Source organism: Pelodiscus sinensis, chromosome 2, assembly GCF_049634645.1.
Source record: "Pelodiscus sinensis isolate JC-2024 chromosome 2, ASM4963464v1, whole genome shotgun sequence".
Classification (NCBI taxonomy): Eukaryota; Metazoa; Chordata; order Testudines; family Trionychidae; genus Pelodiscus; species Pelodiscus sinensis.
Window position 1 is genome coordinate 136,396,624 of NC_134712.1, and position 12,516 is coordinate 136,409,139.

The 12,516-nt window shown below is 40.6% G+C and overlaps 1 non-coding gene across 1 annotated transcript; it reads right to left on the bottom strand.

Annotated features, from left to right (window-relative positions):
* Window positions 1-11,565: 11,565 nt before the first annotated feature.
* On the bottom strand, window positions 11,566-11,634 carry LOC112545177 (small nucleolar RNA SNORD123). The gene has a single exon (XR_003088617.1). It is a non-coding gene; the product is annotated as a small nucleolar RNA SNORD123 (small nucleolar RNA).
* Window positions 11,635-12,516: the final 882 nt, after the last annotated feature.

The following is a 12,516-nucleotide window of genomic DNA, read 5'->3' on the forward strand; positions in this document are numbered from 1 at the left end:
TATTTGAGGCAGAAGTAATTGCAGACTGAAAGAGGAACATTCCAGATGTTTAATGTTTACTTTGAAGGATGTCAGTTTTGTATAATTGGCAACCAGAACAAGTCCAAGTCCCACCTTCCCACACCTGCCTTGTTAGCCAATACATTTAAAAAAATGTAATTATGGACTTGAAACAGTAAGCTTGTAATGATTTTCCTATATTGCACAGTATCACTATTATAAGAAAAAAATAACCCAGAAATCAACTTTATTAATATTATTTTGAAAACAGAAACAACCAACCACTCATAGGTCAATAACCCTCAAAAGCAAATATTTTCTAAGAAGTAGCCCCCTTTTTTATGATGTTCTTCAGGAGACAGCACTTTTCATCATTGTTTGGTTCTGGAAATGAATGAAGCCATCCAGGAGACTTTCAATGTCCAATTCAAAGGTAAGAGTTCTTACGAATGTACAGAAATGTCAAATAATTTAGATGTCAGCTCATTGTCTTTTGCAAATAATTGTTCATTCCCTTCACTCCCATGCTTCACACACTTGAAAAAGTGATATTTGGTAACAGTGGAAATAAGCATTTATAAGCATTCTTAATTTTTCCCTCCTGCATTTTGCTTATGTTGACAAATCATTGCCTTGTGCTATTGTCATTAGAAATATTGAATTCCAAATATTCGTTGAGCATAAACTTGTAGTAGCAAGATGTGGCTTCTCTGAGAAGCGGATGTGGAGGGACAGCCACAGTTCACCACGTGGTGGGCAGCATCCTTGAAAGCAGAAGGGTGGGATGGAAGGGGAAATATAAAACCTAGATTCTGCAGTTCACTTAAAAGGTAGCCACTGAAGGAGACACACATATCCTGCTGGCTGCTTCACCCTGAACCCAGCACCAGCCATTCTGAAGACATACCCGAAAGTGCTTGCAGCCTCTGGTTGACCATGATGCCGAGAAGCTTTTGGAGCTGCCATTGTTGCTGGTCATCTATTCAGGGGAGATACTGAACACTTGCTACACTGAGGTACCAACTGAAGGAGAGTAGGAAGTTGCCCAGGGGAACCAGACACCACCATTTGGCTATAATGCCATTTGAAGCACAGTCTAGACTACACGCTTCTTTCAAAAGAAACTTTTGAGAAAGCTTCTTTAGAAAGAGATTGTCTCTAGACAGCCACAACTTTTTTCGAAAAAGCCCTGCTTGTGGTCAAGATCGCCTTTTTTTGAAAGAGCTCTTTTGAAAAAAGCCATTCTTCCTCATAAAATGAGTTTTACTGCTGTTGAAAAAACCACCGTGTTCTTTCGATTTGAAGTTTTTTCGAGAAAACCCTGTAGTCTAGACATAGCCTTTGTGTATTGCAGCTGGAATCTCTGCTGACTCAGTGGCAGCCCACTTGCCACTGTTAGGGCCTGAACTGAGACCTGGTTGAGTCAGGTGCACCTGTGTCCTCTTACACCTGCAACCCCATCTCAGGGGTGGCAGTTCTTCCCCTCCTTAGACTGACAATCTGGCTTCCATTGCTCACCCCTGACAGAGTTCCTAGACTGCTTTGGGGGCTCATACTGGTCTGAACCTCTAGACTGCTTTGGGAGCTCGCACCAGTTTGAACCTCTAGACTGCTTTGGGGCTTATAGACAGTCTACCTTATCCTGCTTGAGGGCCAGGTCCATAGATTTCTGCTAATTCCACATTTTTTAAGATTAATCCTGCAGATCAGATTGCAAAGACATGTGGCCTTGCTCAGAGGCAGATGCAGAGGGACAGCCATTCCCGCTTGCACTTGCTCTATACTATTAAAATCAAGACAATTAAACTGTCATAAAAATCCAGTGAAAAAGGTTTAGGTTTAAAAATTTGATACTATCTTCTTCTTTATAAAATTTGTATTTGTAACAATTTTTTAATGAAATAATAGGGAACTCTCTGTCTAATCACTAATGGTGCTGGTATCTTTCACACTGCATAAGACTGATCTATGGAAAACCTCTTCCTTTGACAGATATATCTTCTTACTTAGGGTACATCTACACAGCACCCTACACTCGAAACAAGATATGCAATTTGTGCTAAGCAAATTGCGTATCTAATCTCAAATCTATTTTGAATAACTTAGTTTGAAATTTGGCGTGTCTACATAGCGCCAAATTTCAAAATAACGCACTATTTTAAGCCATCCCTTAACTCTCATGCAGCGCGGTTTACCAGGATGCCGAAATAGTGCACCCATTATTTCAAAAAATATTTCAAAATAATGGGAGGCTTGTGAAGACGTGACGTAGCTATTTTGGGATACCTCTGGTACCCCGAGATAGCCATTCAGTGTAGACATACCCTTAGTAGTTTCACTGGAATTTTTGCAGATGAGGTTCATCCATTTAATAGCTTTGATCTGAAGGCTATTACAATGTTTTCTCATTCCCCATCTCCTTTTTACTATCTGTAAAATGGGAATATTAATATTTACCAACCTCATAATATGACTAGGACTCCTTTGTTCCATGTGTGTCTGGTCAGTTGGTTGTGACCTTTTCTATTTGATGTTAATCTCATTGCCAGAATCCATGATGTTATCACTTTGAGACTGGGGCAGTGTAGTGTGTTCCATATATGCAGAGACTAAAATCACTTTGAACTCAGTACAAAATGTGGCAGAATTCAAGTTGAATGGTTTTATGCTATGTTTCTATTGACTTTGTTCCCGCTTGTTATGTAACAATTTATAGTGTCACAGAATTAGTCACTTTTCTTTGTTAAATTAGAAGATATTATTAGAATAAGGAAAATAGCATTATCTGTAAATTACCTGCATGTAGAGCTGCTATTATACTCTTCTCAACCATCAATCTTTCCCCAGGAGCTGCCAGTTTTTGTACTGCTCCATATGTGATATTCTATGGAAATTACTTAGTTAGCTCTTGTATATGCCCATAAACTTCAACTTTTTAAAATTTGTGTAGATTTAGACTCTGTCTACACTATCCAGCTTTTAGCAATATGGCTGTGTTGACACAGCCATGTTGCTAAAAGTCAGCCAGTATAACCACGGTTTGTTGGAACATTTCCAACAAAGAATGTCCACCCCCTATGAATGGCTTTTGCTTTGTTGGCACATGTTTACACTAGTACTTAGTGTGGCAAAGCTTTTGTAATTCAGGGTGGTGAGGAGTGTTTAAGTACCTGTGAATGACAAAAACTTTGTCGCTCAATTGCTAGTGTAGACAAAGCCTTAGTGTGGTGAAACGTATCACATTTGATAACCTTGGTGAACAAAGTCCTCCATTCATGTGTAGAGTATCATCAGGGTAGTTTCTCATACACTATCTTGCTAGCATGTCTTAAGAACATAAGAACATCCATTTCCAAAGGCTAGAGGCACCATTCCTACACATCCTGGCTAATAGCATTGATGGGCCTAACCTCCATGAATTTATCGAGTTCTTTTTTGAATCCTGTTAAAGTCCTGGTCTTCACAACATCCTCTAGTAAGGAGTTCCATGTGTTGACTGTGCACTGCCTGAAGAAAAATATCCTTTTGTTTGTTTTAAACCTGCTACCTATTGATTTCATTTGGTGTCCCCAGATATTATGTTATAGGAACAAGTAAATAACTTTTCCTTATTCACTTTGGGTATGTCTGCATTTCATTCCTCTTCCGAGAGAGGAATGCAAATGAAGACACCTGAAATTGCAAATGAAGCGGGGATTTAAATATTCCACGCTTCATTTGCATAATCATGTTATGGCGCTATTTTAAAATAGTGCTATTTCGAGAGAAAAAACGGGGTTATTTTGAGATAAAACCCTCCCCTTGAAATAATCCTTACTTCTCATCTTTTGATTTCAAGGGAAGGGTTTTATCTTGAAATAGCACTATTTCGAGAGAAAAAACAGGGTTATTTCGAAATAGCGCCATAACACAAAGAGGAATGAAATGTAGACATACCCTTTCTCCATACTTGTTATGATCTTACAGACCTCTATCATATCCCCCCTTCATTTCCTCTTTTCTAAGCTGAAAACTCCCAGTCTTTTTAATCTCTCTTCATATGGCACCCATTCCAAACCCTGTTGTTTTGCCCTTTTTTTAACCTTTTCCAATGCCAAGATATCTTTAATGAGATGTGTTGACCACAACTGTAGACAATATTCAAGATGTGGGCGTACCATGGATTTATACAGAGGTACGAAGATATTCTCTGTCTTATTCTCTACTCCTTTTAAAATAATTCCTAACATTTTGTTTGCTTTTCTGACTGCTGATGCACACTGAGTTAATGTTAATGAGTTAATGAGAGAGCTATCCACAGTGATTCCAAGATCTGTCTCTTGAGTAGATGTAGCTAAATTAGTCCCCATCACATTGTGGCTGTGTCTACACTGGCCACTTATTCTGGAAAATCAGCCGCTTTTCCGGAATAACTTGTCAGCTGTCTACACTGGCCCCTTGAATTTCTGGAAAAGCACTGACGATCTACCAGGATGTGTAAAATCATCAGTGCTTTTCCGGAAAAACTATGATGCTCCCGTTCGGGCAAAAGTCCTTTTCCAGAAAACTGTTCCGGAAAAGGGCCAGTGTAGACAGAACAGATTTCTTTCTGGAAAAAAGCCCCGATCGCGAAAATGACAATCGGGGCTTTTTTTGCGGAAAAGTGCGTCTACATTGGCATGGACGCTTTTCCAGAAAAAGTGCTTTTCCGGAAAAGCATCCTGCCAATGTAGACGCACTTTTTCCGGAAATACTTATAACGGAAAACTGTTCCATTTTAAGCATTTCCGGAAAAGGGTGCAAGTGTAGACGTAGCCTATATGTATAGTTGGGATTTTTTTCCTATGTGCATTACTTTGCATTTATCGATATTAAAATTCATTTGCCATTTTGTTGACCAGTCACCTAGCTTTGTGAGATCCTTTTGAAGCTCTTCACAGACTGCTTTGTTCTTAACTATATGCAGCAGTTTAGTATCATCTGTAAATTTTGCATCCTCACAGTTTACCCATTATTCCAGATCATTTATAAATATGTTGAATAGGATTGATCCCAGTATGGACCCACTACCTCTCTCCATTATGAAAACTGACCCCAATCTCTGGTGATTCCCTCCTTTAGAGCCACTGGGGACGGCTCAGTCTTCTTGGCTCATGCTATAATTTGCCTCTTTACAGAATCTGCGATTTAGTGAAAATCATGGTGATGATTTTTGACCTGATCTATCCACAAACTTCAGATCAACACAGTTATGGTGCTCAGGGGTGTGAGCACTCCTTCCTATTTCAAATTAACCCATAGTATAGATGTAGTGAGGTCGATTGGAAGAATTCTTCCATTATCTTTTACCATCACTCTGGAAAGTGGAGTTCCTACATCAACAGAAAAACCCCTTAAATTGCTGTATACTGTGTCAATATTACAAGGTTATGTTGGCAATAACTACATTATAGTAGCTATGCTGCAAGAATCCCTGTAGGATAGATATGGCCTTGGTAACTGTGAAGCTGGACCAGAGACTCATTGAAATGCTTCTTATATGGGGGAGGAATGAATCAGCAGCTAAGACATCACTCTAATCACTTAAACATTAACTGCCCTGGGATGGAGCTGTGTGCCTAATTAGTGGATTAGAATGGTCTGGGGAGGATTAAAGAGTGAGTCTATTAACACACAGGGTAAAAAGAGGCATAGGAGGAAAGAGGCAGGCTAGCAGAATCAGGAGGAAGAAGGATCTCTGAGTGGAGAGATTGCTTCCCTTTACACTTCCCGGGATGGAGGTGAGGAAAAACAGATGCTGTAAAGCAGTGTGTTTCAAAGTATGGGTCGTGGCCCAGGACTGGATCACAGAATGTCAGGTCCTGGGTTGCCTTGCTGTGGGGTGACGTGGTAGCCAACAGTGCTAAGGCAGGCTTCCTGTCTTGGTACCATGGACTGCACCACGCCCTGGCCAGAAGCAGATCTGGGTGGGAGAGGGGATGCATGGGACTCTGCATGCTGCCGCCATCCTGAACACTTGCTCCACACTCTCACTGGCCAGGAACTGGGGAGCTGAAGGGCAGTGCCTGCAGATGTGAGCAGCACACAGAGCTAGACTAACTGCTGTCCATTTCCAGAGCACAGTATTGTTAGGCCCTAGAAAATTAGGCTTAGTGCAGTTATGCTAAAGCAGATGTAACAAAGGTTTCTGGGTAGTCCCTGGACAGAACTGGAGATAGGTTCAAGCAGAGATGCACCCTACACGCTTGTTCAAGTTGCAAAATGAGATAAGTAAGAAGCTGCATTTTTGTACCTGCTGTGATGAGGAACAGTTTGTTTTGAGAACTGATAAGGAGACTCCCTGTTTCTGCTCTCCCCCTGTTTGTTCCAAACTCCCTGTTTATGTTCTCCTTTGGCCATAACAGACTGTATCCTTGTTGCCAGTACCTGTCTTTTGGGCTGATAAGAAATTGCTGATGCATTATGAATTGCTTAAGTCCATGATGTATAGTTGGCCAGGTGTGCATGGATACTAAAAGTTTCTAACCGATAAAGGAGGGTGGGTTGCTTGGGCAAATAGTCTATGACGCGACGGAACTGTCTATATAAGCCTACCTGTTAATGAAATCATGGCTGGTTCACTTTGGAGACGGGCCGCTCTCTATTGTAAGTGCGCACTATTCAATACAGAGCTTGTGATTGGATCTTGCTGGTGTTGCCTGTCTCTTTGTGGTCAGACAACGAACGGAGGCCGTCCGGGTTAAAGTCCCCGACAGTATGATTTGCAGTGCCAGGACAGGCAGAAGGCCTATCTTAGCAACCCTGCTGTGCCACTGATTGTGAACCACAAGTAAGCCTGTGGCCCAACCCTATACCCCAACCCCCTATCCCAGCCCTGAGCCTCAGCCCACATCCCAAACCCCTCCTGCCTGACCCCACAGCAGAGCCTGAATTCTAGCCAAAAGATATAATTATGCTGGGTCAGAGGCGTCAACTAACTGGGTCATGACAAAAAAAAGTTCAAAAACTAGCGCTGTAAACTATATGGATCTCTGAAAAAAGATGGACGCAGTGGTGTATAACAACTGAAGTTCTCAGAACAGTCTGAGTAGATAGAGTAGAAGACAGGAGTTTGGCTATATAGAAACAATTGCTAATCTCGACTGAGCTGTCTACAGTTAAACAGGTGAGACTTTAGCTCACTAGCAATGCAATCAGCCATCCATCCCCCAATGTGTGCTTATATTATAATTTCATAAAAATCTTTTCTGGAGAGATAAGTTTATTAACTGAAATTCTGGCTTCTTATCAGCTTACACTGGAATGGTTTTCCCACTCTATGGACATTCACATAAAATCTCCTACACATCTAGCACATACAGAGTTCAGCTATTAATTTGTTCCAAAAATACCTCAGTAGGGATAATTCCTCAGATTTATACCCAGAACTTTCAGGTCCTCAGCATATCATCTGAAAGCTCAACTGATAACAGAAAGACTGTAAACCTGTCTGTGCAATAGCCCCTTTAAGGGAGACATGATCTATTTAGCTAGTGAATTACACATCCGTTTCTGAAACAGCAGAGGAATACCGGGTATTGGAATTCCCAGAGCCATCCCAACCACAGGACAATTCAGGGCAACAGCCCTGAGCACTGGGCTTTAAGGGGCCCTGTGAGATCCAGGGCAGCCTGGGATACTAGAGGGGAGTCTGGGGCTGGCAGCAGGGGTTGGGCCAGCCCCTGCATTCACTGATTGCAGTGGAAAGCAAAGTGTCCCAGCCCCAGCCTGATCTGCGCCCCTGCCTCTCAGCCATGTTACACAGGGAAGGTGAATCTGGGGAACTACAGACCAATCAGCCTCACCTCAATCCCCAGAAAAATCATGGAGGGGATCCTCAAGGAGTCCATTTTGAAGAACGTGTATGAGAGGAAAATGATCAAGAATAGTCAACGCGGATTCACCAAGGGCATATCATGCCCAACCAACCTGATTGCCTTCTGTGATGAGGTAACTGGCTCTGTGTATATGGGGAGGCAGCGGATATGATATACCTTGACTTTAGCATAGCTTTTGATACTGTCTCCTGCAGTATTCTTGCCAATAAGTTAAGGAAGTATGGACTGGATAAATGAACTGTAAGGTGAACAGAAAGCTGGATAGACTGTCGGGCTCAGTGGGTACTGATTAATGGCTCAATGTCTGGTTGGCAGTCAGTATCCAGTGGAATGCGCTAAGAGTTAGTTCTGGGGCTGGTTTTGTTCAACATCTTTATTAATGACCTGGATGAAACATCCTCAAGTTTGCAGATGACACCAAGATAGGGAGAGAGGCAGAAACACTACAAGGTAGGGACAAGTTCCAGAGTGACCTAGGCAAGTTGGAGGATTGGGCCAAAAGAAATCTGATGAGGTTCAACAAGGACAAGTGCAGAGTCCTGCACTTGGGACGGAAGAACTTCAAGCACAGTTACAGGTTGGAGACTGACCAGCTAAGTAGCAATTCAGCAGAAAAGGACCTGGGGACTACAGTGGATGAGAAGCTGGATATGAGTCAACCGTGGGCCCTTGTAGCCAAAAAGGCTAATGGTATATTGGAGTGCATTAGTAGGAGCATTGCCAGCAGATCTAGAGAAGTGATTATTCCCCTTTACTTGGCACTGGTGAGGTATCATCTGGAGTATTGTGTCCATGCCCATGCCCCCATTACAGAGAGAATGCAGATGCATTGGAGAAGGTCCAGCAGAGGCAACACAAATGATCAGGGGGCTGGAGCACATGACTTATGAAGAGAGGCTGGGGAATTCGGGCTTATTTAGTCTTCAGAAGAGAAGAGTAGGGAGAGGGATTTGATAGCATCCTTCAACTACCTGAGAGGGGGTTCCAAAGAGGATGGAGAGAAGCTGTTCTTATTGGCGACAGATAACAGAAAGAGGAACAATGGTCTCAAGTTGCAGCGGGGGGTTAGTGGAGGGGGGGGTGGAAGTAAAGGTTGAGTATTAGGAAAAACTATTTCACTAGGGCTGTGTCTAGACTGCAGGGTTTATTCAAAAAAAGTAGCCTTTTTTCGAAAAAACTTCACCTGCATCTAGACTACAGCCGCGTTCTTTCGAAATTAAATCGAAAGAACGTGGCTTTTCTTTTGACGGCGGTACTCCTCATTTCACGAGGAAGAACGCCTTTTTTCGAAAGTGCTCTTTCGAAAAAAGGCATTCTTGAGTGCAAACAGGGCTTTTTCGAAAGAGAGCATCCAGACTGCCTGGGTGCTCTCTTTCAAAAAAGCGGCTTGCTTTTTTGAAAGTACTGCTTGCAGTCTAGACACTCTTTTTCAAAAGAGGCTTTTTCGAAAGTATCTTTCGAAAAAGCCTCTTTCGAAAGAGGCTTGCAGTCTAGACGTAGCCTAGGAGGATGGTGAAGCACTGGAATGGATTACATAAGGAAGTGGTAGAATCTTTATCTTTAGTGGTTTTAAAGTCATGGCTTGGCAAAGCCCTGGCTAGGATGATTTATTTGGGATAGGGTTCGACTCGAACTCCTGAAGTCTCTTTCAACCCTATGATTCTATGAAAGTCTTACTTTCATATGTGACTGACATTTTATCTTTGATGCAGGCAGGCACAGTGCTGCTAAATGCATGAGTGTCCACAGAAGGTGCACAATACTTTACAGAACTGCCAGTCTGGCTTTCTGCTAGGTTACGTCTAGACTGCAAGCAGTACTTTTGAAAAAGCAAGCGCTTTTTTGAAAGAGAGTACCCAGGCAGTCCGGATGCTCTCTTTTGAAAAAGCCCTGTTTGCATTACATAGTGCCTTTTTTGAAAGAGCACTTTCGAAAAAAGGCGTTCTTCCTCATAAAATGAGGTTGTCCGCAGTCGAAAAAACTGGCACATTCTTTCAATCTACTTTTAAAAGAATGTGGCAGCAGTCTAGACGCAGGGGAAGCTTTTTTAAAAAAAGGCCACTTTTTCAAAAAAAGCCTGTAGACACAAAGAAGTGGGGTACATTTCCTGCCACAATTTTTATGACTTGTGCCTTTAATGGATTGTCAGAACTCCTAAGCTTGGAACTAATGTATTTTCAATGTTCAAATAAAAGATTAAAATAAATACACTCCTTAATGTTTTTAAAGATCTTTGAAATGCATAGCTTTGAAGTTTCTATAGAAGTATAAAGTATTTTATACATCATAACACAAAATAAAGTGGTTGGATGTAAGTTATAATTTTGTTCACAATTCCAGGACTAATAGAACCATTTAAAAAAAATAAAATACAGAACCTTGCTTTTATGTTATCAAGAAATTAATATATGTGGCAGGAACTTAGGAAATGGCAGGTATATTGTTATTATTATGCCACTGGATGGAGAAGGAAGACTTAGCAGGAGAGAGAAATAATTTGACATGCTCATAATAACTTAAAAAAGTATTTCTGTGAGTGTTATACTGAGAAGTACTTCAGACTCATTTTCTTTAACGGGAGTATTTCCAGATTGAAGTACAGTACTACTGAATGTGAATAAGGCCTTGTCCATAAGTGAGAATTGTATTGTTGTAACCTAAGGTGTGAATTTATACCAATTAAACTGGTGCAAAGTCTTGTGTGGACACTTATCTCAGATTGGCTTTTGTTTTTTGTTTATTTTAAATCAATTTGGAATGCATTTAATCTAAACTGAAATAAGGGACTTTGAAATAAAAATAAAAATATCCAGTTAACTTAAATGGGGGTAACCTTTCCAGTGTAGATGGATGACAGGCACTAGCCCTGCTTAGATAGGCTTCTCTTTTTTAAAATTAAGATAGTTGGACAATTCTACACGATAGAAAGGGATAGTGCAGAGGCACCCAAAGTGGTGAAAAATGCATTCCATATCTTTTATTTATTAATAAAACAATCTGTCTTTGATTTAAATTTGACTAATAATAGATTTAAACTGGGGCTGTCAAACTATGAAAAAAATAAAGCACAATTTAATTGTGAGATTAAAAAAGTCACGATTTGTAGCAGTTTTAATCACATGATTAAACAATAATAGAATATCATATATTTAAATATTTTGGATGTTTTCTACATTTTCAAAGATATTGATTTAAATTACAACACAGAATAAAAAGTGTACAGTGCTCACATTATATTATTATTTTTGATAACAGATATTTGCATTGTGACAAAGATAAACAAATGAAATATTAGTATTCAAATCACCTCAGACAAGTATTCTAGTGCAATCGCAAGCTCCTGTGGGCATCCCTCTCCCTTTGCTCCTCCTGTTAAAAATAACACATTAATTTGTTTTGAGTTAATCACATGCATTAACTGAGTTTAACTGACAGCCCTAATTTATATCTTCATAATTTAAACAAAAATTTCTCACTTTTTAGAGACCACAGATATAATCATTTTCTCTTGTCACCATTCATAATAGAAGTTCAGGAGCTGTGTTTCTTCAAGGCATTGTTTATCCTCACCCAACTTTGTTCTTCATCTCTAAGGTTTCAGTTCAGGAATGTAGCTGAAATGAAAGAGAAATACACACACACACATACAAGAATCATTTGATTGAAGTGACTGATTCAAAAATATTGCTTTTTTCCTAGACAATATGAAGGTGAATCAGGAAATGGATGGTCTTTTCAAGTCATATGAATCAATACCCCAAGTTTCATCATTTTCACCAAGTGTTTTGTTAGTTAAAAAGTTGTTAGATAAGTGTTAAAACACTCTTAGCTATCATAGATATATTAACATTATTAAAGTGAAATCCAAGAACATATTAATATCCATTTCATGTAGTTCTGTTGTAGTTCTGTGCCACCTTAATGTACGTGCAATGATTTGCAAAAATATCATACAAAATTATTTATGAAGCACCTTATTTATGAAGAACTCACCCTGTACAGGGTTGTTAAAATTAGTGCAGGCAATTTATCATAATGTCAGTGGCTTTTACAATATTTTGGTCAAAATTTCAGGTTTTCAGAAAATTATAACCACCCTATAAATTGACGGCAAAACAGTAAAAACATTTAACCAAATATTTTTGTCAAAATCTTGAAAGTGTTCAATGAGCTCTACTGTGCAGCAGCCTGACCTTTCTCCTATGGTAGAGCAGCTCAATAGTATGAGAGGCTACAACAGGGCTAGTGTTTGTCTGAGTATTGTGATACTTCTCAGGGGCACCCAGAGCTATGAGGCACCTTGTAACCACCGGCCTTTAGAGTCAGGGAGCCTTGGCTGTGCTTGCTGTGGTCAGTTCCCCAACGCTACTGGATACAGGCAACACACACTCCTTGCTCGCCCATTGTCACTCTGACAGGCAGCGATAGCCACACTCCAACCTTTGAGTCCTAGCATGTCCAACCCTTGGTCCACTGGACATTTGAGGGTTTCACCAATTTACTGATACCACAATAACAATTGGGGGCAGAGAGTGCAGGGAGCAGTTATTCTGCAGAGTGACCCCTGGGGACACTGTGCTTCTAAAATGCCCAATGACAAGGAGTTTGCCTCTTCTCCTGGGACCGTAACCCTGAATTACTTTCCTGCTGACTAAACAGA